The sequence below is a fragment of the Thalia democratica genome, chromosome 3 (assembly GCF_965202585.1).
Source record: "Thalia democratica chromosome 3, ktThaDemo2.hap1.1, whole genome shotgun sequence".
NCBI classification, from domain to species: Eukaryota; Metazoa; Chordata; class Thaliacea; order Salpida; family Salpidae; genus Thalia; species Thalia democratica.
Window position 1 is genome coordinate 65,753,269 of NC_139167.1, and position 22,589 is coordinate 65,775,857.

General features: G+C 27.2%; 13 non-coding genes across 13 annotated transcripts; all 13 read left to right on the forward strand.

Annotated features, from left to right (window-relative positions):
- The first annotated feature begins 5,478 nt into the window (after window positions 1-5,478).
- Window positions 5,479-5,572, forward strand: Trnas-acu (transfer RNA serine (anticodon ACU)). Its single transcript is given in 2 exon segments — window positions 5,479-5,530; window positions 5,537-5,572. It is a non-coding gene; the product is annotated as a tRNA-Ser (tRNA).
- Window positions 5,573-6,666: 1,094 nt separating this feature from the next.
- Trnas-acu (transfer RNA serine (anticodon ACU)) lies at window positions 6,667-6,760 on the forward strand. The gene is given in 2 exon segments: window positions 6,667-6,718; window positions 6,725-6,760. It is a non-coding gene; the product is annotated as a tRNA-Ser (tRNA).
- A 1,093-nt stretch (window positions 6,761-7,853) lies between these two features.
- Trnas-acu (transfer RNA serine (anticodon ACU)) lies at window positions 7,854-7,947 on the forward strand. Its single transcript is given in 2 exon segments — window positions 7,854-7,905; window positions 7,912-7,947. It is a non-coding gene; the product is annotated as a tRNA-Ser (tRNA).
- Window positions 7,948-9,044: 1,097 nt separating this feature from the next.
- Window positions 9,045-9,138, forward strand: Trnas-acu (transfer RNA serine (anticodon ACU)). The gene is given in 2 exon segments: window positions 9,045-9,096; window positions 9,103-9,138. It is a non-coding gene; the product is annotated as a tRNA-Ser (tRNA).
- A 1,093-nt stretch (window positions 9,139-10,231) lies between these two features.
- On the forward strand, window positions 10,232-10,325 carry Trnas-acu (transfer RNA serine (anticodon ACU)). The gene is given in 2 exon segments: window positions 10,232-10,283; window positions 10,290-10,325. It is a non-coding gene; the product is annotated as a tRNA-Ser (tRNA).
- A 1,098-nt stretch (window positions 10,326-11,423) lies between these two features.
- Window positions 11,424-11,517, forward strand: Trnas-acu (transfer RNA serine (anticodon ACU)). Its single transcript is given in 2 exon segments — window positions 11,424-11,475; window positions 11,482-11,517. It is a non-coding gene; the product is annotated as a tRNA-Ser (tRNA).
- A 1,093-nt stretch (window positions 11,518-12,610) lies between these two features.
- On the forward strand, window positions 12,611-12,704 carry Trnas-acu (transfer RNA serine (anticodon ACU)). The gene is given in 2 exon segments: window positions 12,611-12,662; window positions 12,669-12,704. It is a non-coding gene; the product is annotated as a tRNA-Ser (tRNA).
- Window positions 12,705-13,802: 1,098 nt separating this feature from the next.
- Trnas-acu (transfer RNA serine (anticodon ACU)) lies at window positions 13,803-13,896 on the forward strand. The gene is given in 2 exon segments: window positions 13,803-13,854; window positions 13,861-13,896. It is a non-coding gene; the product is annotated as a tRNA-Ser (tRNA).
- Window positions 13,897-14,994: 1,098 nt separating this feature from the next.
- On the forward strand, window positions 14,995-15,088 carry Trnas-acu (transfer RNA serine (anticodon ACU)). The gene is given in 2 exon segments: window positions 14,995-15,046; window positions 15,053-15,088. It is a non-coding gene; the product is annotated as a tRNA-Ser (tRNA).
- A 2,275-nt stretch (window positions 15,089-17,363) lies between these two features.
- Trnas-acu (transfer RNA serine (anticodon ACU)) lies at window positions 17,364-17,457 on the forward strand. The gene is given in 2 exon segments: window positions 17,364-17,415; window positions 17,422-17,457. It is a non-coding gene; the product is annotated as a tRNA-Ser (tRNA).
- Window positions 17,458-18,554: 1,097 nt separating this feature from the next.
- Window positions 18,555-18,648, forward strand: Trnas-acu (transfer RNA serine (anticodon ACU)). The gene is given in 2 exon segments: window positions 18,555-18,606; window positions 18,613-18,648. It is a non-coding gene; the product is annotated as a tRNA-Ser (tRNA).
- Window positions 18,649-20,923: 2,275 nt separating this feature from the next.
- Window positions 20,924-21,017, forward strand: Trnas-acu (transfer RNA serine (anticodon ACU)). The gene is given in 2 exon segments: window positions 20,924-20,975; window positions 20,982-21,017. It is a non-coding gene; the product is annotated as a tRNA-Ser (tRNA).
- Window positions 21,018-22,114: 1,097 nt separating this feature from the next.
- Window positions 22,115-22,208, forward strand: Trnas-acu (transfer RNA serine (anticodon ACU)). The gene is given in 2 exon segments: window positions 22,115-22,166; window positions 22,173-22,208. It is a non-coding gene; the product is annotated as a tRNA-Ser (tRNA).
- Window positions 22,209-22,589: the final 381 nt, after the last annotated feature.

Here is a 22,589-nt window from a genome sequence, read left to right on the forward strand (position 1 = left end):
TATATATTATATTGTATTTAGTTATACAATAAATATCAATCTATCCAAATTATCAATTTTAGTAACTAAATATTAATCTTTTAACATAAAATATCACATATTTTTGCTAGTGGCATAGAAGCATTATTTTAACAAAAAAAAAACGTAAACTATTTAATTTAACTCAATGTTGTTATAGTATTTCAAATATATCAGAATTTGATGATTCCAATGTAATTTTATAAGTAAAAACTAAAACATACATAAAATGTAGATAGAAGCAATTTTGGCTTGAGAAGATATTTAACGCTGTTTTAAAATAGATAGTATCAATAACAATAGAATTGTTAGATATATAAAAATTAGTTTGAATATAAAAATACTTCGGTTTTTTTCTGAGTTGCAATGAAGTCATATGAGTATATTTTTAACAACGCTAATATAATACTAGAAGTTGTTGCTAAATTTTAAGATAAAGGGTTATTTAATGAAGTTTAAAACTAATTAAAACGTGATATACATTTTTTTTTGAATATTATTACTTTAAAAATAATTTATATACTTCTAGCTAAGTTATACTTATTAATAACTTTTAATTTGTTCGTCTAAAAAATTATTTTAAACCTATTGTCAATAGTTTATTTACTTGTAGGTAGTTAAATTACATTTTATTTTTGTTATGCAGTATATTTTTTTTAATTCTAAAGTTTTTATAAGTTATTTACTTTTCTACTACTCTAGAAACTAAAACTGATTTTATTGTTTACAGTTTTTTAGACTGCGTTAAAATAAGTAAGTTCTATCAGAAATGAGTAAATACCAATAAATTAAACAATTTAATTTTTTTTTTTGTTTATACACTAAGCTGCGAAATTAGTTGCTGCGAGTGAAAATTAGTATGATTGCAATTTGTTAAGCTCCAAAAATCAAAGTTGAATGCACTAAAATTTAGCAAAGTTTATCAAAATATGATTCAAACATCTTTAATAAACCTTATCTGTGCTTATTTGCATATTTGTATGCGCGCCTAGTTAGTATAAATAAGAATTTAAAGGCACTTATAAGTTATTAAAAAATTTGAATTTTTACTTCTAAATAAATTTGTGTTTTATTAATAGCAAATTTTAATGATAGGTTTTTATATCATTGCTGATATTTATTTTACAACTAAAACATATTTTTTAGATGATTTTTTATTGAGTATGAATGCATTTTTGAATTTTACTATTTAATAAAGATTGTTTTATTATAAAACTAGTTTAATATTGTTAGTATAGACTGCCGATACAAGTTAAACGTTTAAAAAAATAGCTATTGCAAATATACTAATAATAAGATTATTTCAGGTTGCGAAAATTTAAAATAAATAAAAATAAAAGCTTGTTCTTACTTTTAACTTTGAAAGCTAATGTTAAACTTCTGTTTTGTATCTGTGTCAGTACGTGTCTTTTTTTTTGTTACTGGATTTGCACAATTTTTTGTTATTGTAGCTTTAAGACTTGTTATACATTTCTTAAGTACGCACCTTTTAGGCGGAAAACACTTCAATTTATTTTTACTACTTAGAAGTTAAATATAAACCCTAAGTTTTAATTTAAAAAAATTGATCCTAATTTCTAAAAAATCACTAATGCCGTAGATTTAAGCTAAAAGCTATAAATAGAGTTATAAATCTCCAGATTGTATACCAAATCCTGTAAAATCAAATTGATTAAAACTGTAATAAACTTTTCTAAAAAAACTTTTTTCAAAAAAAAGGGTATACTTTAGATGATGTTGATTTAATTTTTAATTAACTTTTGAATTAAATTTATTTTGTAATAAAGTTAATTGTTTTTTATACACTAAATTTAAAGTTAATTGTAATAGTCAAAATATGAAATTGTTCTTTTAAAATCTATATCATATTGATTTTAAAATTGTTAGTTTTTTTTTGAAAACTGCTTAATGATAAACTAGTAGGTAAAGAATTTAAAGGCTAGGAAGTAATAATGTAATTAAAGTAGCTGAAAAAAAAACATTGTAAGTTTTTTATATAAGCTCTAAAATAAATAGTTTAAAATGTTTATAACCCTTAAAAAATAAACTAATTAAAATCAAGTAATTTAAAGTTTGACTACTTAAATTTAGATTAGTTGTATCTGCTATAAAAAAAGCTTTGTAGCTGCGTTAAACAGCTTGCTAAAAAAACAATCATTATTTGATTTCTATCAAGGAACAATTGGTTAAACAACATGATTTAATATTTATAATCTTAACTTGACGCATTTTACCGATATTTCATACATTACGTCACAAGATGCTTTAGAATTTTGAAGTTTTTGTCGCAAAATTATGTTAGGTTTTGTTTTGCGTCAACTCGAAACTTTGCTGTTTTCGCAGTTGTAATAAAGAGTAATTAACAACTTCGAGCCTCACTGCTTTTGTAAAATTTTTCCAAAAAGTTCTTTGAAAGTGTTTCTTTTTAAAATAAAACAACTTTAGTTGATAAAAACATAAAAATTAATATAAATACACGTTCAAATTTTAACTTCCACATTTAGACTTAAAAAGTTTAAGTTAAGTCTTTTAAAACAATACTTGTCTTTTTTTAACTATTTATAGAACATAATTTGAACATAGATATTTGATATCAACATTTTTTTAAAATCAAATACTATCAATCAAAGTTTATCAAATATAATTTTAACTCATTTAATTAAAATTTATTGAATATTAATAAAGTATTTTTATTTTTAAATTATTTAATATTTTTTGAGATGTGTCTGTTTTTATTAATAGAGGATAAGTAAGTGTACTTTTATTAACTTTATATTAAAACTAATTACTTATAAAAGAGCTCTTGTCACAATTTATTGCAGTTTATAAACTGTTTTTATCAAATTAAGACTAAAAATACTAAGTTACTTCAAAATTTTTGATACTCTAGTTTATTTTAACAAGTCATCAAACTTAAATTGTAGAGCAAAAAGCTCTTATTTATTCATCCACCCGTTTCAATAAACAAATAATTTTTATGTTGTCAATACTGAGTCTATACATAATCAAATGATAATAAAGAATCGCTAGAAGTTTAATTTAAAATTGCAATTTTCTTACTGAGTTTTAAGTTTCCAATAAGTCAGCATGGCCGAGTGGTCTAAGGCACCAGAAAAGCTAAGATTGGCTACTGGGTCCCACCAAGTGGGCGAAGGTTCGAACCCCTCTGCTGACACTTTTTTATAAAACTGTTTTATTTTTAACTACTTTCAAGCATGGGTTGAAAATTTTTAATTTAGTTTACATATTTATTTTTTAAATGTGTTTTAGTTTTTTATTCTAATTCAAACTTATATCACTTAAATACAATTTTATGTATTTTCCCCGCATTAACAAGAAGTACAAACAACTTTTAACTTTTATTATCATATATACTTTTATTATTGCCGATTAGTACATAAAAATTAATTTTAAAAATTGTAACTCACTCGAAGTAAAATGGTTATGAATATTAAATTGAAAGTTAAAAGAAATCTTTATAACTTTGTTTTTTTGTCGTTCTGCAAATGAGCAACTTTTTGTGATTATTCATGCTAGATCTTTTTTTTTTAATTTAACAACAAAACTTTGACACAATTATAAACTTCAAGGTGCAATAACTTTGTCATTTCTAGTCGTAGAAAGCTAAAAAGTATTTTAAAATGTTCCTGAGAATCTCAGCTTTCAGGCAATGTCTTTAGATTTACCAAAAAAAGTCGCATTCTTTTGATATGAATGGAAACGTAAAGTCTTCCGTGAAAATTGTTAAAGTTATGAAATTGTGGTATAATTTTTTTTAAACTTCAGACAAACTTTACAGCGTACCCCCGCTGTTACTAACGCTATGTTTAATTTGTTCACTTTCAAATAAAAAAGTGTTTGTTTCAAAGTACGTTATAAGTACTAAAGCTTTTTTTTTTAAATACACGTTGAACTCGATGAACAATGATGAAATATTTTAAAGGTTGCTTCTTGATGATTTTACTTACTTTTTTTTGCTTTGATAATGTTAATGAAATAATTAAACTTTCATTTGTACGTATTTTGTTTGCTGTTTTTGTTAAATTTTCCTTGTGACGTCACGTTTCAATAGAAACTAGCAGCATATGCAATAGTACAAAAACAACATTATATCACACATTTTAGACCAACTATTTCTTAAAACTACAAACAAACTAATGATTGACTTAACAGGAATATAGCTACTCTTAAATCTAGATATAGTTGTAAGCTGTGCCAGGTTGAAAAAACTGTGTCCTTACATATATGCTATATTTTTCTGTACCAATAAGTCAGCATGGCCGAGCGGTCTAAGGCACCAGAAAAGCTAAGATTGGCTACTGGGTCCCACCAAGTGGGCGAGGGTTCGAACCCCTCTGCTGACGCTTTTTTATAAAACTGTTTTATTTTTAACTACTTATAAGCATGGGTTGAAAATTGTTATTTTAGTTTACTTATTTATTTTTTAAATGTGTTTTAGTTTCTTATTATAAATTCAAACTTATATCACTTAAATATCAATTTTATGTATTTTCCCCGCATTAACAAGAAGTACAAACAACTTTTATCTTTTATTATCATATATATATTTTTATTATTGCCGATTTAGTACATAAAAATTATTTTTAAAAGTTGTAACTCACTCGAAGTAAAATGGTTATGAATATTAAATTGAAAATTAAATGAAATCTTTATAACTTTGTTTTTTTGTCGTTCTGCAAATGTACAACTTTTTGTAATTCTTCATGCTGGATTTTTTCTAAATTTAACAACAAAACTTTGACACAATTATAAACTTCTAGATGCAATAACTTTGTCATTTCTACTCGTAAACAGCTAAAAAGTATTTTAAAATGTTCCTGAGAATCTCATCTTTCAGGCAATGTCTTTAGATTGACCAAAAAAAGTCGCATTCATTCAATATGAGTGGAAACGTAAAGTCTTCCGTGAAAATTGTTAAAGTTATAAAATTGTGGTATAATTTTTTTTAAACTTCAGACAAACTTTACAGCGTACCCCCGCCGTTACTAACGCTATGTTTAATTTGTTCACTTTCAAATAAAAAAGTGTTTGTTTCAAAGTACGTTATAAGTACTAAAGCTTTTTTTTTAAATACACGTTGAACTCGATGAACAATGATGAAATATTTTAAAGGTTGCTTCTTGATGATTTTACTTACTTTTTTTTGCTTTGATAATGTTAATGAAATAATTAAACTTTCATTTGTACGTATTTTGTTTGCTGTTTTTGTTAAATTTTCCTTGTGACGTCACGTTTCAATAGAAACTAGCAGCATATGCAATAGTACAAAAACAACATTATATCACACATTTTAGACCAACTATTTCTTAGAACTACAAACAAACTAATGATTGACTTAATAGGAATATAGCTACTCTTAAATCTAGATATAGTTGTAAGCTGTGCCAGGTTGAAAAAACTGTGTCCTTACATATATGCTATATTTTTCTGTACCAATAAGTCAGCATGGCCGAGTGGTCTAAGGCACCAGAAAAGCTAAGATTGGCTACTGGGTCCCACCAAGTGGGCGAGGGTTCGAACCCCTCTGCTGACGCTTTTTTATAAAACTGTTTTATTTTTAACTACTTATAAGCATGGGTTGAAAATTGTTATTTTAGTTTACTTATTTATTTTTTAAATGTGTTTTAGTTTCTTATTATAAATTCAAACTTATATCACTTAAATATCAATTTTATGTATTTTCCCCGCATTAACAAGAAGTACAAACAACTTTTATCTTTTATTATCATATATATTTTTATTATTGCCAATTTAGTACATAAAAATTATTTTTAAAAGTTGTAACTCACTCGAAGTAAAATGGTTATGAATATTAAATTGAAAATTAAATGAAATCTTTATAACTTTGTTTTTTTGTCGTTCTGCAAATGTACAACTTTTTGTAATTCTTCATGCTGGATTTTTTCTAAATTTAACAACAAAACTTTGACACAATTATAAACTTCTAGATGCAATAACTTTGTCATTTCTACTCGTAAACAGCTAAAAAGTATTTTAAAATGTTCCTGAGAATCTCATCTTTCAGGCAATGTCTTTAGATTGACCAAAAAAAGTCGCATTCATTCAATATGAGTGGAAACGTAAAGTCTTCCGTGAAAATTGTTAAAGTTATAAAATTGTGGTATAATTTTTTTTAAACTTCAGACAAACTTTACAGCGTACCCCCGCCGTTACTAACGCTATGTTTAATTTGTTCACTTTCAAATAAAAAAGTGTTTGTTTCAAAGTACGTTATAAGTACTAAAGCTTTTTTTTTAAATACACGTTGAACTCGATGAACAATGATGAAATATTTTAAAGGTTGCTTCTTGATGATTTTACTTACTTTTTTTTGCTTTGATAATGTTAATGAAATAATTAAACTTTCATTTGTACGTATTTTGTTTGCTGTTTTTGTTAAATTTTCCTTGTGACGTCACGTTTCAATAGAAACTAGCAGCATATGCAATAGTACAAAAACAACATTATATCACACATTTTAGACCAACTATTTCTTAAAACTACAAACAAACTAATGATTGACTTAATAGGAATATAGCTACTCTTAAATCTAGATATAGTTGTAAGCTGTGCCAGGTTGAAAAAACTGTGTCCTTACATATATGCTATATTTTTCTGTACCAATAAGTCAGCATGGCCGAGTGGTCTAAGGCACCAGAAAAGCTAAGATTGGCTACTGGGTCCCACCAAGTGGGCGAGGGTTCGAACCCCTCTGCTGACGCTTTTTTATAAAACTGTTTTATTTTTAACTACTTATAAGCATGGGTTGAAAATTGTTATTTTAGTTTACTTATTTATTTTTTAAATGTGTTTTAGTTTCTTATTATAAATTCAAACTTATATCACTTAAATATCAATTTTATGTATTTTCCCCGCATTAACAAGAAGTACAAACAAATTTTATCTTTTATTATCATATATATTTTTATTATTGCCAATTTAGTACATAAAAATTATTTTTAAAAGTTGTAACTCACTCGAAGTAAAATGGTTATGAATATTAAATTGAAAATTAAATGAAATCTTTATAACTTTGTTTTTTTGTCGTTCTGCAAATGTACAACTTTTTGTAATTCTTCATGCTGGATTTTTTCTAAATTTAACAACAAAACTTTGACACAATTATAAACTTCTAGATGCAATAACTTTGTCATTTCTACTCGTAAACAGCTAAAAAGTATTTTAAAATGTTCCTGAGAATCTCATCTTTCAGGCAATGTCTTTAGATTGACCAAAAAAAGTCGCATTCATTCAATATGAGTGGAAACGTAAAGTCTTCCGTGAAAATTGTTAAAGTTATAAAATTGTGGTATAATTTTTTTTAAACTTCAGACAAACTTTACAGCGTACCCCCGCCGTTACTAACGCTAGGTTTAATTTGTTCACTTTTAAAAAAAAAAGTGTTTGTTTCAAAGTACGTTATAAGTACTAAAGCTTTTTTTTTTAATACACGTTGAACTCGATGAACAACAATGAAATATTTTAAAGGTTGCTTCTTGATGATTTTACTTACCTTTTTTTGCTTTGATAATGTTAATGAAATAATTAAACTTTTATTTGTACGTATTTGTTTGCTGTTTTTGTTAAATTTTCCTTGTGACGTCATGTTTCAAAAGAAACTAGCAGCATAAACAATAGTACAAAAACAACTTTATATCACACATTTTAGACCAACTGTTTCTAAAAACTAAAAACAAACTAATAATTCACTTAATAGGAATAAAGCTACTCTTAAATCTAGATATAGTTGTAAGCTGTGCCAGATTGAAAAAACTGTGTCCTTACATATATGCTATATTTTTCTGTACCAATAAGTCAGCATGGCCGAGTGGTCTAAGGCACCAGAAAAGCTAAGATTGGCTACTGGGTCCCACCAAGTGGGCGAGGGTTCGAACCCCTCTGCTGACACTTTTTTATAAAACTGTTTTATTTTTAACTACTTTCAAGCATGGGTTGAAAATTTTTAATTTAGTTTACATATTTATTTTTTAAATGTGTTTTAGTTTCTTATTCTTAATTCAAACTTATATCACTTAAATATCAATTTTATGTATTTTCCCCGCATTAACAAGAAGTACAAACAACTTTTAACTTTTATTATCATATATACTTTTATTATTGCCGATTAGTACATAAAAATTAATTTTAAAAATTGTAACTCACTCGAAGTAAAATGGTTATGAATATTAAATTGAAAGTTAAAAGAAATCTTTATAACTTTGTTTTTTTGTCGTTCTGCAAATGAGCAACTTTTTGTGATTATTCATGCTAGATCTTTTTTTTTTAATTTAACAACAAAACTTTGACACAATTATAAACTTCAAGGTGCAATAACTTTGTCATATCTAGTCGTAGAAAGCTAAAAAGTATTTTAAAATGTTCCTGAGAATCTCAGCTTTCAGGCAATGTCTTTAGATTGAACGAAAAAAGTCGCATTCTTTTGATATGAGTGGAAACGTAAAGTCTTCCGTGAAAATTGTTAAAGTTATGAAATTGTGGTATAATTTTTTTTAAACTTCAGACAAACTTTACAGCGTACCCCCGCCGTTACTAACGCTAGGTTTAATTTGTTCACTTTTAAATAAAAAAGTGTTTGTTTCAAAGTACGTTATAAGTACTAAAGCTTTTTTTTAAATACACGTTGAACTCGATGAACTATGATAAAATATTTTAAAGGTTGCTTCTTGATGATTTTACTTACTTTTTTTTGCTTTGATAATGTTAATGAAATAATTAAATTTTTATTTGTACGTATTTTGTTTGCTGTTTTTGTTAATTTTTTTTTTGTAACGTCATGTTTCAATAGAAACTAGGCAGCATATACAACAGTACAAAAACAACTTTATATCACACATTTTAGACCAACTATTTCTAAAAACTACAAACAAACTAATAATTCACTTAATAGGAATAAAGCTACTCTTAAATCTAGATATAGTTGTAAGCTGTGCCAGATTGAAAACACTGTGTCCTTTCATATATACTATATTTTCCTGTACCAATAAGTCAGCATGGCCGAGCGGTCTAAGGCACCAGAAAAGCTAAGATTGGCTACTGGGTCCCACCAAGTGGGCGAGGGTTCGAACCCCTCTGCTGACACATTTTTATAAAACTGTTTTATTTTTAACTACTTATAAGCATTGGTTGAAAATTGTTATTTTAGTTTACTTATTTATTTTTTAAATGTGTTTTAGTTTCTTATTTTTAATTCAAACTTATATCACTTAAATATCAATTTTATGTATTCTCCCCGCATTAACAAGAAGTAAAAACAACTTTTAACTTTTATTATCATATATATATTTTTATTATTGCCGATTTAGTACATAAAATTTATTTTTAAAAATTGCAACTCATTCGAAGTAAAATGGTTATGAATATTAAATTGAAAATTAAATGAAATCTTTATAACTTTGTTTTTTTGTCGTTCTGCAAATGAGCAACTTTTTGTAATTCTTCATGCTGGATTTTTTCTAAATTTAACAACAAAACTTTGACACAATTATAAACTTCTAGATGCAATAACTTTGTCATTTCTACTCGTAAACAGCTAAAAAGTATTTTAAAATGTTCCTGAGAATCTCAGCTTTCAGGCAATGTCTTTAGATTTACCAAAAAAAGTCGCATTCTTTTGATATGAATGGAAACGTAAAGTCTTCCGTGAAAATTGTTAAAGTTATGAAATTGTGGTATAATTTTTTTTAAACTTCAGACAAACTTTACAGCGTACCCCCGCTGTTACTAACGCTATGTTTAATTTGTTCACTTTCAAATAAAAAAGTGTTTGTTTCAAAGTACGTTATAAGTACTAAAGCTTTTTTTTTTAAATACACGTTGAACTCGATGAACAATGATGAAATATTTTAAAGGTTGCTTCTTGATGATTTTACTTACTTTTTTTTGCTTTGATAATGTTAATGAAATAATTAAACTTTCATTTGTACGTATTTTGTTTGATGTTTTTGTTAAATTTTCCTTGTGACGTCACGTTTCAATAGAAACTAGCAGCATATGCAATAGTACAAAAACAACTTTATATCACACATTTTAGACCAACTATTTCTAAAAACTACAAACTAATAATTGACTTAATAGGAATAAAGCTACTCTTAAATCTAGATATAGTTGTAAGCTGTGCCAGATTGAAAAAACTGTGTCCTTACATATATGCTATATTTTTCTGTACCAATAAGTCAGCATGGCCGAGCGGTCTAAGGCACCAGAAAAGCTAAGATTGGCTACTGGGTCCCACCAAGTGGGCGAGGGTTCGAACCCCTCTGCTGACACATTTTTATAAAACTGTTTTATTTTTAACTACTTATAAGCATTGGTTGAAAATTGTTATTTTAGTTTACTTATTTATTTTTTAAATGTGTTTTAGTTTCTTATTTTTAATTCAAACTTATATCACTTAAATATCAATTTTATGTATTCTCCCCGCATTAACAAGAAGTAAAAACAACTTTTAACTTTTATTATCATATATATATTTTTATTATTGCCGATTTAGTACATAAAATTTATTTTTAAAAATTGCAACTCATTCGAAGTAAAATGGTTATGAATATTAAATTGAAAGTTAAAAGAAATCTTTATAACTTTGTTTTTTTGTCGTTCTGCAAATGAGCAACTTTTTGTAATTCTTCATGCTGGATTTTTTCTAAATTTAACAACAAAACTTTGACACAATTATAAACTTCAAGGTGCAATAACTTTGTCATTTCTAGTCGTAGAAAGCTAAAAAGTATTTTAAAATGTTCCTGAGAATCTCAGCTTTCAGGCAATGTCTTTAGATTTACCAAAAAAAAGTCGCATTCTTTTGATATGAATGGAAACGTAAAGTCTTCCGTGAAAATTGTTAAAGTTATGAAATTGTGGTATAATTTTTTTTAAACTTCAGACAAACTTTACAGCGTACCCCCGCTGTTACTAACGCTATGTTTAATTTGTTCACTTTCAAATAAAAAAGTGTTTGTTTCAAAGTACGTTATAAGTACGAAAGCTTTTTTTTTTAAATACACGTTGAACTCGATGAACAATGATGAAATATTTTAAAGGTTGCTTCTTGATGGTTTTACTTACTTTTTTTTGCTTTGATAATGTTAATGAAATAATTAAACTTTCATTTGTACGTATTTTGTTTGCTGTTTTTGTTAAATTTTCCTTGTGACGTCACGTTTCAATAGAAACTAGCAGCATATGCAATAGTACAAAAACAACTTTATATCACACATTTTAGACCAACTATTTCTAAAAACTACAAACAAACTAATGATTGACTTAATAGGAATATAGCTACTCTTAAATCTAGATATAGTTGTAAGCTGTGCCAGATTGAAAACACTGTGTCCTTTCATATATACTATATTTTCCTGTACCAATAAGTCAGCATGGCCGAGCGGTCTAAGGCACCAGAAAAGCTAAGATTGGCTACTGGGTCCCACCAAGTGGGCGAGGGTTCGAACCCCTCTGCTGACACATTTTTATAAAACTGTTTTATTTTTAACTACTTATAAGCATTGGTTGAAAATTGTTATTTTAGTTTACTTATTTATTTTTTAAATGTGTTTTAGTTTCTTATTTTTAATTCAAACTTATATCACTTAAATATCAATTTTATGTATTCTCCCCGCTTTAACAAGAAGTAAAAACAACTTTTAACTTTTATTATCATATATATATTTTTATTATTGCCGATTTAGTACATAAAATTTATTTTTAAAAATTGCAACTCATTCGAAGTAAAATGGTTATGAATATTAAATTGAAAATTAAATGAAATCTTTATAACTTTGTTTTTTTGTCGTTCTGCAAATGAGCAACTTTTTGTAATTCTTCATGCTGGATTTTTTCTAAATTTAACAACAAAACTTTGACACAATTATAAACTTCTAGATGCAATAACTTTGTCATTTCTACTCGTAAACAGCTAAAAAGTATTTTAAAATGTTCCTGAGAATCTCAGCTTTCAGGCAATGTCTTTAGATTTACCAAAAAAAGTCGCATTCTTTTGATATGAATGGAAACGTAAAGTCTTCCGTGAAAATTGTTAAAGTTATGAAATTGTGGTATAATTTTTTTTAAACTTCAGACAAACTTTACAGCGTACCCCCGCTGTTACTAACGCTATGTTTAATTTGTTCACTTTCAAATAAAAAAGTGTTTGTTTCAAAGTACGTTATAAGTACTAAAGCTTTTTTTTTTAAATACACGTTGAACTCGATGAACAATGATGAAATATTTTAAAGGTTGCTTCTTGATGATTTTACTTACTTTTTTTTGCTTTGATAATGTTAATGAAATAATTAAACTTTCATTTGTACGTATTTTGTTTGATGTTTTTGTTAAATTTTCCTTGTGACGTCACGTTTCAATAGAAACTAGCAGCATATGCAATAGTACAAAAACAACTTTATATCACACATTTTAGACCAACTATTTCTAAAAACTACAAACTAATAATTGACTTAATAGGAATAAAGCTACTCTTAAATCTAGATATAGTTGTAAGCTGTGCAAGATTGAAAAAACTGTGTCCTTACATATATGCTATATTTTTCTGTACCAATAAGTCAGCATGGCCGAGCGGTCTAAGGCACCAGAAAAGCTAAGATTGGCTACTGGGTCCCACCAAGTGGGCGAGGGTTCGAACCCCTCTGCTGACACATTTTTATAAAACTGTTTTATTTTTAACTACTTATAAGCATTGGTTGAAAATTGTTATTTTAGTTTACTTATTTATTTTTTAAATGTGTTTTAGTTTCTTATTTTTAATTCAAACTTATATCACTTAAATATCAATTTTATGTATTCTCCCCGCATTAACAAGAAGTAAAAACAACTTTTAACTTTTATTATCATATATATATTTTTATTATTGCCGATTTAGTACATAAAATTTATTTTTAAAAATTGCAACTCATTCGAAGTAAAATGGTTATGAATATTAAATTGAAAATTAAATGAAATCTTTATAACTTTGTTTTTTTGTCGTTCTGCAAATGAGCAACTTTTTGTAATTCTTCATGCTGGATTTTTTCTAAATTTAACAACAAAACTTTGACACAATTATAAACTTCAAGGTGCAATAACTTTGTCATATCTAGTCGTAGAAAGCTAAAAAGTATTTTAAAATGTTCCTGAGAATCTCAGCTTTCAGGCAATGTCTTTAGATTTACCAAAAAAAAGTCGCATTCTTTTGATATGAATGGAAACGTAAAGTCTTCCGTGAAAATTGTTAAAGTTATGAAATTGTGGTATAATTTTTTTTAAACTTCAGACAAACTTTACAGCGTACCCCCGCTGTTACTAACGCTATGTTTAATTTGTTCACTTTCAAATAAAAAAGTGTTTGTTTCAAAGTACGTTATAAGTACGAAAGCTTTTTTTTTTAAATACACGTTGAACTCGATGAACAATGATGAAATATTTTAAAGGTTGCTTCTTGATGGTTTTACTTACTTTTTTTTGCTTTGATAATGTTAATGAAATAATTAAACTTTCATTTGTACGTATTTTGTTTGCTGTTTTTGTTAAATTTTCCTTGTGACGTCACGTTTCAATAGAAACTAGCAGCATATGCAATAGTACAAAAACAACTTTATATCACACATTTTAGACCAACTATTTCTAAAAACTACAAACAAACTAATGATTGACTTAATAGGAATATAGCTACTCTTAAATCTAGATATAGTTGTAAGCTGTGCCAGGTTGAAAAAACTGTGTCCTTACATATATGCTATATTTTTCTGTACCAATAAGTCAGCATGGCCGAGCGGTCTAAGGCACCAGAAAAGCTAAGATTGGCTACTGGGTCCCACCAAGTGGGCGAGGGTTCGAACCCCTCTGCTGACACTTTTTTATAAAACTGTTTTATTTTTAACTACTTTCAAGCATGGGTTGAAAATTTTTAATTTAGTTTACATATTTATTTTTTAAATGTGTTTTAGTTTTTTATTCTTAATTCAAACTTATATCACTTAAATATCAATTTTATGTATTTTCCCCGCATTAACAAGAAGTACAAACAACTTTTAACTTTTATTATCATATATACTTTTATTATTGCCGATTAGTACATAAAAATTAATTTTAAAAATTGTAACTCACTCGAAGTAAAATGGTTATGAATATTAAATTGAAAGTTAAAAGAAATCTTTATAACTTTGTTTTTTTGTCGTTCTGCAAATGAGCAACTTTTTGTGATTATTCATGCTAGATCTTTTTTTTTTAATTTAACAACAAAACTTTGACACAATTATAAACTTCAAGGTGCAATAACTTTGTCATTTCTAGTCGTAGAAAGCTAAAAAGTATTTTAAAATGTTCCTGAGAATCTCAGCTTTCAGGCAATGTCTTTAGATTTACCAAAAAAAAGTCGCATTCTTTTGATATGAATGGAAACGTAAAGTCTTCCGTGAAAATTGTTAAAGTTATGAAATTGTGGTATAATTTTTTTTAAACTTCAGACAAACTTTACAGCGTACCCCCGCTGTTACTAACGCTATGTTTAATTTGTTCACTTTCAAATAAAAAAGTGTTTGTTTCAAAGTACGTTATAAGTACTAAAGCTTTTTTTTTTAAATACACGTTGAACTCGATGAACAATGATGAAATATTTTAAAGGTTGCTTCTTGATGATTTTACTTACTTTTTTTTGCTTTGATAATGTTAATGAAATAATTAAACTTTCATTTGTACGTATTTTGTTTGCTGTTTTTGTTAAATTTTCCTTGTGACGTCACGTTTCAATAGAAACTAGCAGCATATGCAATAGTACAAAAACAACTTTATATCACACATTTTAGACCAACTATTTCTAAAAACTACAAACAAACTAATGATTGACTTAACAGGAATATAGCTACTCTTAAATCTAGATATAGTTGTAAGCTGTGCCAGGTTGAAAAAACTGTGTCCTTACATATATGCTATATTTTTCTGTACCAATAAGTCAGCATGGCCGAGCGGTCTAAGGCACCAGAAAAGCTAAGATTGGCTACTGGGTCCCACCAAGTGGGCGAGGGTTCGAACCCCTCTGCTGACACTTTTTTATAAAACTGTTTTATTTTTAACTACTTTCAAGCATGGGTTGAAAATTTTTAATTTAGTTTACATATTTATTTTTTAAATGTGTTTTAGTTTTTTATTCTTAATTCAAACTTATATCACTTAAATATCAATTTTATGTATTTTCCCCGCATTAACAAGAAGTACAAACAACTTTTAACTTTTATTATCATATATACTTTTATTATTGCCGATTAGTACATAAAAATTAATTTTAAAAATTGTAACTCACTCGAAGTAAAATGGTTATGAATATTAAATTGAAAGTTAAAAGAAATCTTTATAACTTTGTTTTTTTGTCGTTCTGCAAATGAGCAACTTTTTGTGATTATTCATGCTAGATCTTTTTTTTTTAATTTAACAACAAAACTTTGACACAATTATAAACTTCAAGGTGCAATAACTTTGTCATTTCTAGTCGTAGAAAGCTAAAAAGTATTTTAAAATGTTCCTGAGAATCTCAGCTTTCAGGCAATGTCTTTAGATTTACCAAAAAAAAGTCGCATTCTTTTGATATGAATGGAAACGTAAAGTCTTCCGTGAAAATTGTTAAAGTTATGAAATTGTGGTATAATTTTTTTTAAACTTCAGACAAACTTTACAGCGTACCCCCGCTGTTACTAATGCTATGTTTAACTTGTTCACTTTTAAATAAAAAAGTGTTTGTTTCAAAGTACGTTATAAGTACTAAAGCTTTTTTTTAAATACACGTTGAACTCGATGAACAATGATGAAATATTTTAAAGGTTTCTTCTTGATGATTTTACTTACTTTTTTTTTGCTTTGATAATGTTAATGAAATAATTAAACTTTCATTTGTACGTATTTTGTTTGCTGTTTTTGTTAAATTTTCCTTTTGACGTCATGTTTCAATAGAAACTAGGAGCATATACAATAGTACAAAAACAACTTTATATCACACATTTTAGACAACTATTTCTAAAAACTACAAACAAACTAATAATTCACTTAATATAAAGCTACTCTTAAATCTAGATAAAGTTGTAAGCTGTGCCAGATTGAAAAAACTGTGTCCTTACATATATGCTATATTTTTCTGTACCAATAAGTCAGCATGGCCGAGTGGTCTAAGGCACCAGAAAAGCTAAGATTGGCTACTGGGTCCCACCAAGTGGGCGAAGGTTCGAATCCCTCTGCTGACGCTTTTTTATAAAACTGTTTTATTTTTAACTACTTATAAGCATGGGTTGAAAATTGTTATTTTAGTTTACTTATTTATTTTTTAAATGTGTTTTAGTTTCTTATTATAAATTCAAACTTATATCACTTAAATATCAATTTTATGTATTTTCCCCGCATTAACAAGAAGTACAAACAACTTTTATCTTTTATTATCATATATATTTTTATTATTGCCAATTTAGTACATAAAAATTATTTTTAAAAGTTGTAACTCACTCGAAGTAAAATGGTTATGAATATTAAATTGAAAATTAAATGAAATCTTTATAACTTTGTTTTTTTGTCGTTCTGCAAATGAGCAACTTTTTGTAATTCTTCATGCTGGATTTTTTCTAAATTTAACAACAAAACTTTGACACAATTATAAACTTCTAGATGCAATAACTTTGTCATTTCTACTCGTAAACAGCTAAAAAGTATTTTAAAATGTTCCTGAGAATCTCAGCTTTCAGGCAATGTCTTTAGATTGACCAAAAAAAGTCGCATTCATTCGATATGAGTGGAAACGTAAAGTCTTCCGTGAAAATTGTTAAAGTTATAAAATTGTGGTATAATTTTTTTTAAACTTCAGACAAACTTTACAGCGTACCCCCGCCGTTACTAACGCTAGGTTTAATTTGTTCACTTTTAAATAAAAAAGTGTTTGTTTCAAAGTACGTTATAAGTACTAAAGCTTTTTTTTTTAATACACGTTGAACTCGATGAACAACAATGAAATATTTTAAAGGTTGCTTCTTGATGATTTTAGTTACCTTTTTTTGCTTTGATAATGTTAATGAAATAATTAAACTTTCATTTGTACGTATTTGTTTGCTGTTTTTGTTAAATTTTCCTTGTGACGTCATGTTTCAAAAGAAACTAGCAGCATATACAATAGTACAAAAACAACTTTATATCACACATTTTAGACCAACTATTTCTAAAAACTACAAACTAATAATTGACTTAATAGGAATAAAGCTACTCTTAAATCTAGATATAGTTGTAAGCTGTGCCAGGTTGAAAAAACTGTGTCCTTACATATATGCTATATTTTTCTGTACCAATAAGTCAGCATGGCCGAGCGGTCTAAGGCACCAGAAAAGCTAAGATTGGCTACTGGGTCCCACCAAGTGGGCGAGGGTTCGAACCCCTCTGCTGACACTTTTTTATAAAACTGTTTTATTTTTAACTACTTTCAAGCATGGGTTGAAAATTTTTAATTTAGTTTACATATTTATTTTTTAAATGTGTTTTAGTTTTTTATTCTTAATTCAAACTTATATCACTTAAATATCAATTTTATGTATTTTCCCCGCATTAACAAGAAGTACAAACAACTTTTAACTTTTATTATCATATATACTTTTATTATTGCCGATTAGTACATAAAAATTAATTTTAAAAATTGTAACTCACTCGAAGTAAAATGGTTATGAATATTAAATTGAAAGTTAAAAGAAATCTTTATAACTTTGTTTTTTTGTCGTTCTGCAAATGAGCAACTTTTTGTGATTATTCATGCTAGATCTTTTTTTTTTAATTTAACAACAAAACTTTGACACAATTATAAACTTCAAGGTGCAATAACTTTGTCATTTCTAGTCGTAGAAAGCTAAAAAGTATTTTAAAATGTTCCTGAGAATCTCAGCTTTCAGGCAATGTCTTTAGATTTACCAAAAAAAAGTCGCATTCTTTTGATATGAATGGAAACGTAAAGTCTTCCGTGAAAATTGTTAAAGTTATGAAATTGTGGTATAATTTTTTTTAAACTTCAGACAAACTTTACAGCGTACCCCCGCTGTTACTAACGCTATGTTTAATTTGTTCACTTTCAAATAAAAAAGTGTTTGTTTCAAAGTACGTTATAAGTACTAAAGCTTTTTTTTTTAAATACACGTTGAACTCGATGAACAATGATGAAATATTTTAAAGGTTGCTTCTTGATGATTTTAGTTACCTTTTTTTGCTTTGATAATGTTAATGAAATAATTAAACTTTCATTTGTACGTATTTGTTTGCTGTTTTTGTTAAATTTTCCTTGTGACGTCACGTTTCAATAGAAACTAGCAGCATATGCAATAGTACAAAAACAACTTTATATCACACATTTTAGACCAACTATTTCTAAAAACTACAAACAAACTAATGATTGACTTAATAGGAATATAGCTACTCTTAAATCTAGATATAGTTGTAAGCTGTGCCAGGTTGAAAAAACTGTGTCCTTACATATATGCTATATTTTTCTGTACCAATAAGTCAGCATGGCCGAGCGGTCTAAGGCACCAGAAAAGCTAAGATTGGCTACTGGGTCCCACCAAGTGGGCGAGGGTTCGAACCCCTCTGCTGACACTTTTTTATAAAACTGTTTTATTTTTAACTACTTTCAAGCATGGGTTGAAAATTTTTAATTTAGTTTACATATTTATTTTTTAAATGTGTTTTAGTTTTTTATTCTTAATTCAAACTTATATCACTTAAATATCAATTTTATGTATTTTCCCCGCATTAACAAGAAGTACAAACAACTTTTAACTTTTATTATCATATATACTTTTATTATTGCCGATTAGTACATAAAAATTAATTTTAAAAATTGTAACTCACTCGAAGTAAAATGGTTATGAATATTAAATTGAAAGTTAAAAGAAATCTTTATAACTTTGTTTTTTTGTCGTTCTGCAAATGAGCAACTTTTTGTGATTATTCATGCTAGATCTTTTTTTTTTAATTTAACAACAAAACTTTGACACAATTATAAACTTCAAGGTGCAATAACTTTGTCATTTCTAGTCGTAGAAAGCTAAAAAGTATTTTAAAATGTTCCTGAGAATCTCAGCTTTCAGGCAATGTCTTTAGATTTACCAAAAAAAAGTCGCATTCTTTTGATATGAATGGAAACGTAAAGTCTTCCGTGAAAATTGTTAAAGTTATGAAATTGTGGTATAATTTTTTTTAAACTTCAGACAAACTTTACAGCGTACCCCCGCTGTTACTAATGCTATGTTTAACTTGTTCACTTTTAAATAAAAAAGTGTTTGTTTCAAAGTACGTTATAAGTACTAAAGCTTTTTTTTAAATACACGTTGAACTCGATGAACAATGATGAAATATTTTAAAGGTTTCTTCTTGATGATTTTACTTACTTTTTTTTTGCTTTGATAATGTTAATGAAATAATTAAACTTTCATTTGTACGTATTTTGTTTGCTGTTTTTGTTAAATTTTCCTTTTGACGTCATGTTTCAATAGAAACTAGGAGCATATACAATAGTACAAAAACAACTTTATATCACACATTTTAGACAACTATTTCTAAAAACTACAAACAAACTAATAATTCACTTAATATAAAGCTACTCTTAAATCTAGATAAAGTTGTAAGCTGTGCCAGATTGAAAAAACTGTGTCCTTACATATATGCTATATTTTTCTGTACCAATAAGTCAGCATGGCCGAGTGGTCTAAGGCACCAGAAAAGCTAAGATTGGCTACTGGGTCCCACCAAGTGGGCGAAGGTTCGAATCCCTCTGCTGACGCTTTTTTATAAAACTGTTTTATTTTTAACTACTTATAAGCATGGGTTGAAAATTGTTATTTTAGTTTACTTATTTATTTTTTAAATGTGTTTTAGTTTCTTATTATAAATTCAAACTTATATCACTTAAATATCAATTTTATGTATTTTCCCCGCATTAACAAGAAGTACAAACAACTTTTATCTTTTATTATCATATATATTCTTATTATTGCCAATTTAGTACATAAAAATTATTTTTAAAAGTTGTAACTCACTCGAAGTAAAATGGTTATGAATATTAAATTGAAAATTAAATGAAATCTTTATAACTTTGTTTTTTTGTCGTTCTGCAAATGAGCAACTTTTTGTAATTCTTCATGCTGGATTTTTTCTAAATTTAACAACAAAACTTTGACACAATTATAAACTTCTAGATGCAATAACTTTGTCATTTCTACTCGTAAACAGCTAAAAAGTATTTTAAAATGTTCCTGAGAATCTCAGCTTTCAGGCAATGTCTTTAGATTGACCAAAAAAAGTCGCATTCATTCGATATGAGTGGAAACGTAAAGTCTTCCGTGAAAATTGTTAAAGTTATAAAATTGTGGTATAATTTTTTTTAAACTTCAGACAAACTTTACAGCGTACCCCCGCCGTTACTAACGCTAGGTTTAATTTGTTCACTTTTAAATAAAAAAGTGTTTGTTTCAAAGTACGTTATAAGTACTAAAGCTTTTTTTTTTAATACACGTTGAACTCGATGAACAACAATGAAATATTTTAAAGGTTGCTTCTTGATGATTTTAGTTACCTTTTTTTGCTTTGATAATGTTAATGAAATAATTAAACTTTCATTTGTACGTATTTGTTTGCTGTTTTTGTTAAATTTTCCTTGTGACGTCATGTTTCAAAAGAAACTAGCAGCATATACAATAGTACAAAAACAACTTTATATCACACATTTTAGACCAACTATTTCTAAAAACTACAAACTAATAATTGACTTAATAGGAATAAAGCTACTCTTAAATCTAGATATAGTTGTAAGCTGTGCCAGGTTGAAAAAACTGTGTCCTTACATATATGCTATATTTTTCTGTACCAAAAAGTCAGCATGGCCGAGCGGTCTAAGGCACCAGAAAAGCCAAGATTGGCTACTGGGTCCCACCAAGTGGGCGAGGGTTCGAACCCCTCTGCTGACACTTTTTTATAAAACTGTTTTATTTTTAACTACTTTCAAGCATGGGTTGAAAATTTTTAATTTAGTTTACATATTTATTTTTTAAATGTGTTTTAGTTTTTTATTCTTAATTCAAACTTATATCACTTAAATATCAATTTTATGTATTTTCCCCGCATTAACAAGAAGTACAAACAACTTTTAACTTTTATTATCATATATACTTTTATTATTGCCGATTAGTACATAAAAATTAATTTTAAAAATTGTAACTCACTCGAAGTAAAATGGTTATGAATATTAAATTGAAAGTTAAAAGAAATCTTTATAACTTTGTTTTTTTGTCGTTCTGCAAATGAGCAACTTTTTGTGATTATTCATGCTAGATCTTTTTTTTTTAATTTAACAACAAAACTTTGACACAATTATAAACTTCAAGGTGCAATAACTTTGTCATTTCTAGTCGTAGAAAGCTAAAAAGTATTTTAAAATGTTCCTGAGAATCTCAGCTTTCAGGCAATGTCTTTAGATTTACCAAAAAAAAGTCGCATTCTATTGATATGAATGGAAACGTAAAGTCTTCCGTGAAAGTTGTTAAAGTTATGAAATTGTGGTATAATTTTTTTTAAACTTCAGACAAACTTTACAGCGTACCCCCGCTGTTACTAACGCTATGTTTAATTTGTTCACTTTCAAATAAAAAAGTGTTTGTTTCAAAGTACGTTATAAGTACTAAAGCTTTTTTTTTTAAATACACGTTGAACTCGATGAACAATGATGAAATATTTTAAAGGTTGCTTCTTGATGATTTTACTTACTTTTTTTTGCTTTGATAATGTTAATGAAATAATTAAACTTTCATTTGTACGTATTTTGTTTGCTGTTTTTGTTAAATTTTCCTTGTGACGTCACGTTTCAATAGAAACTAGCAGTAATGCAATAGTACAAAAACAACTTTATATCACACATTTTAGACCAACTATTTCTTAAAACTACAAACAAACTAATGATTGACTTAATAGGAATATAGCTACTCTTAAATCTAGATATAGTTGTAAGCTGTGCCAGGTTGAAAAAACTGTGTCCTTACATATATGCTATATTTTTCTGTACCAATAAGTCAGCATGGCCGAGCGGTCTAAGGCACCAGAAAAGCTAAGATTGGCTACTGGGTCCCACCAAGTGGGCGAGGGTTCGAACCCCTCTGCTGACACTTTTTTATAAAACTGTTTTATTTTTAACTACTTTCAAGCATGGGTTGAAAATTTTTAATTTAGTTTACTTATTTATTTTTTAAATGTGTTTTAGTTTTTTATTCTTAATTCAAACTTATATCACTTAAATATCAATTTTATGTATTTTCCCCGCATTAACAAGAAGTACAAACAACTTTTAACTTTTATTATCATATATACTTTTATTATTGCCGATTAGTACATAAAAATTAATTTTAAAAATTGTAACTCACTCGAAGTAAAATGGTTATGAATATTAAATTGAAAGTTAAAAGAAATCTTTATAACTTTGTTTTTTTGTCGTTCTGCAAATGAGCAACTTTTTGTGATTATTCATGCTAGATCTTTTTTTTTTAATT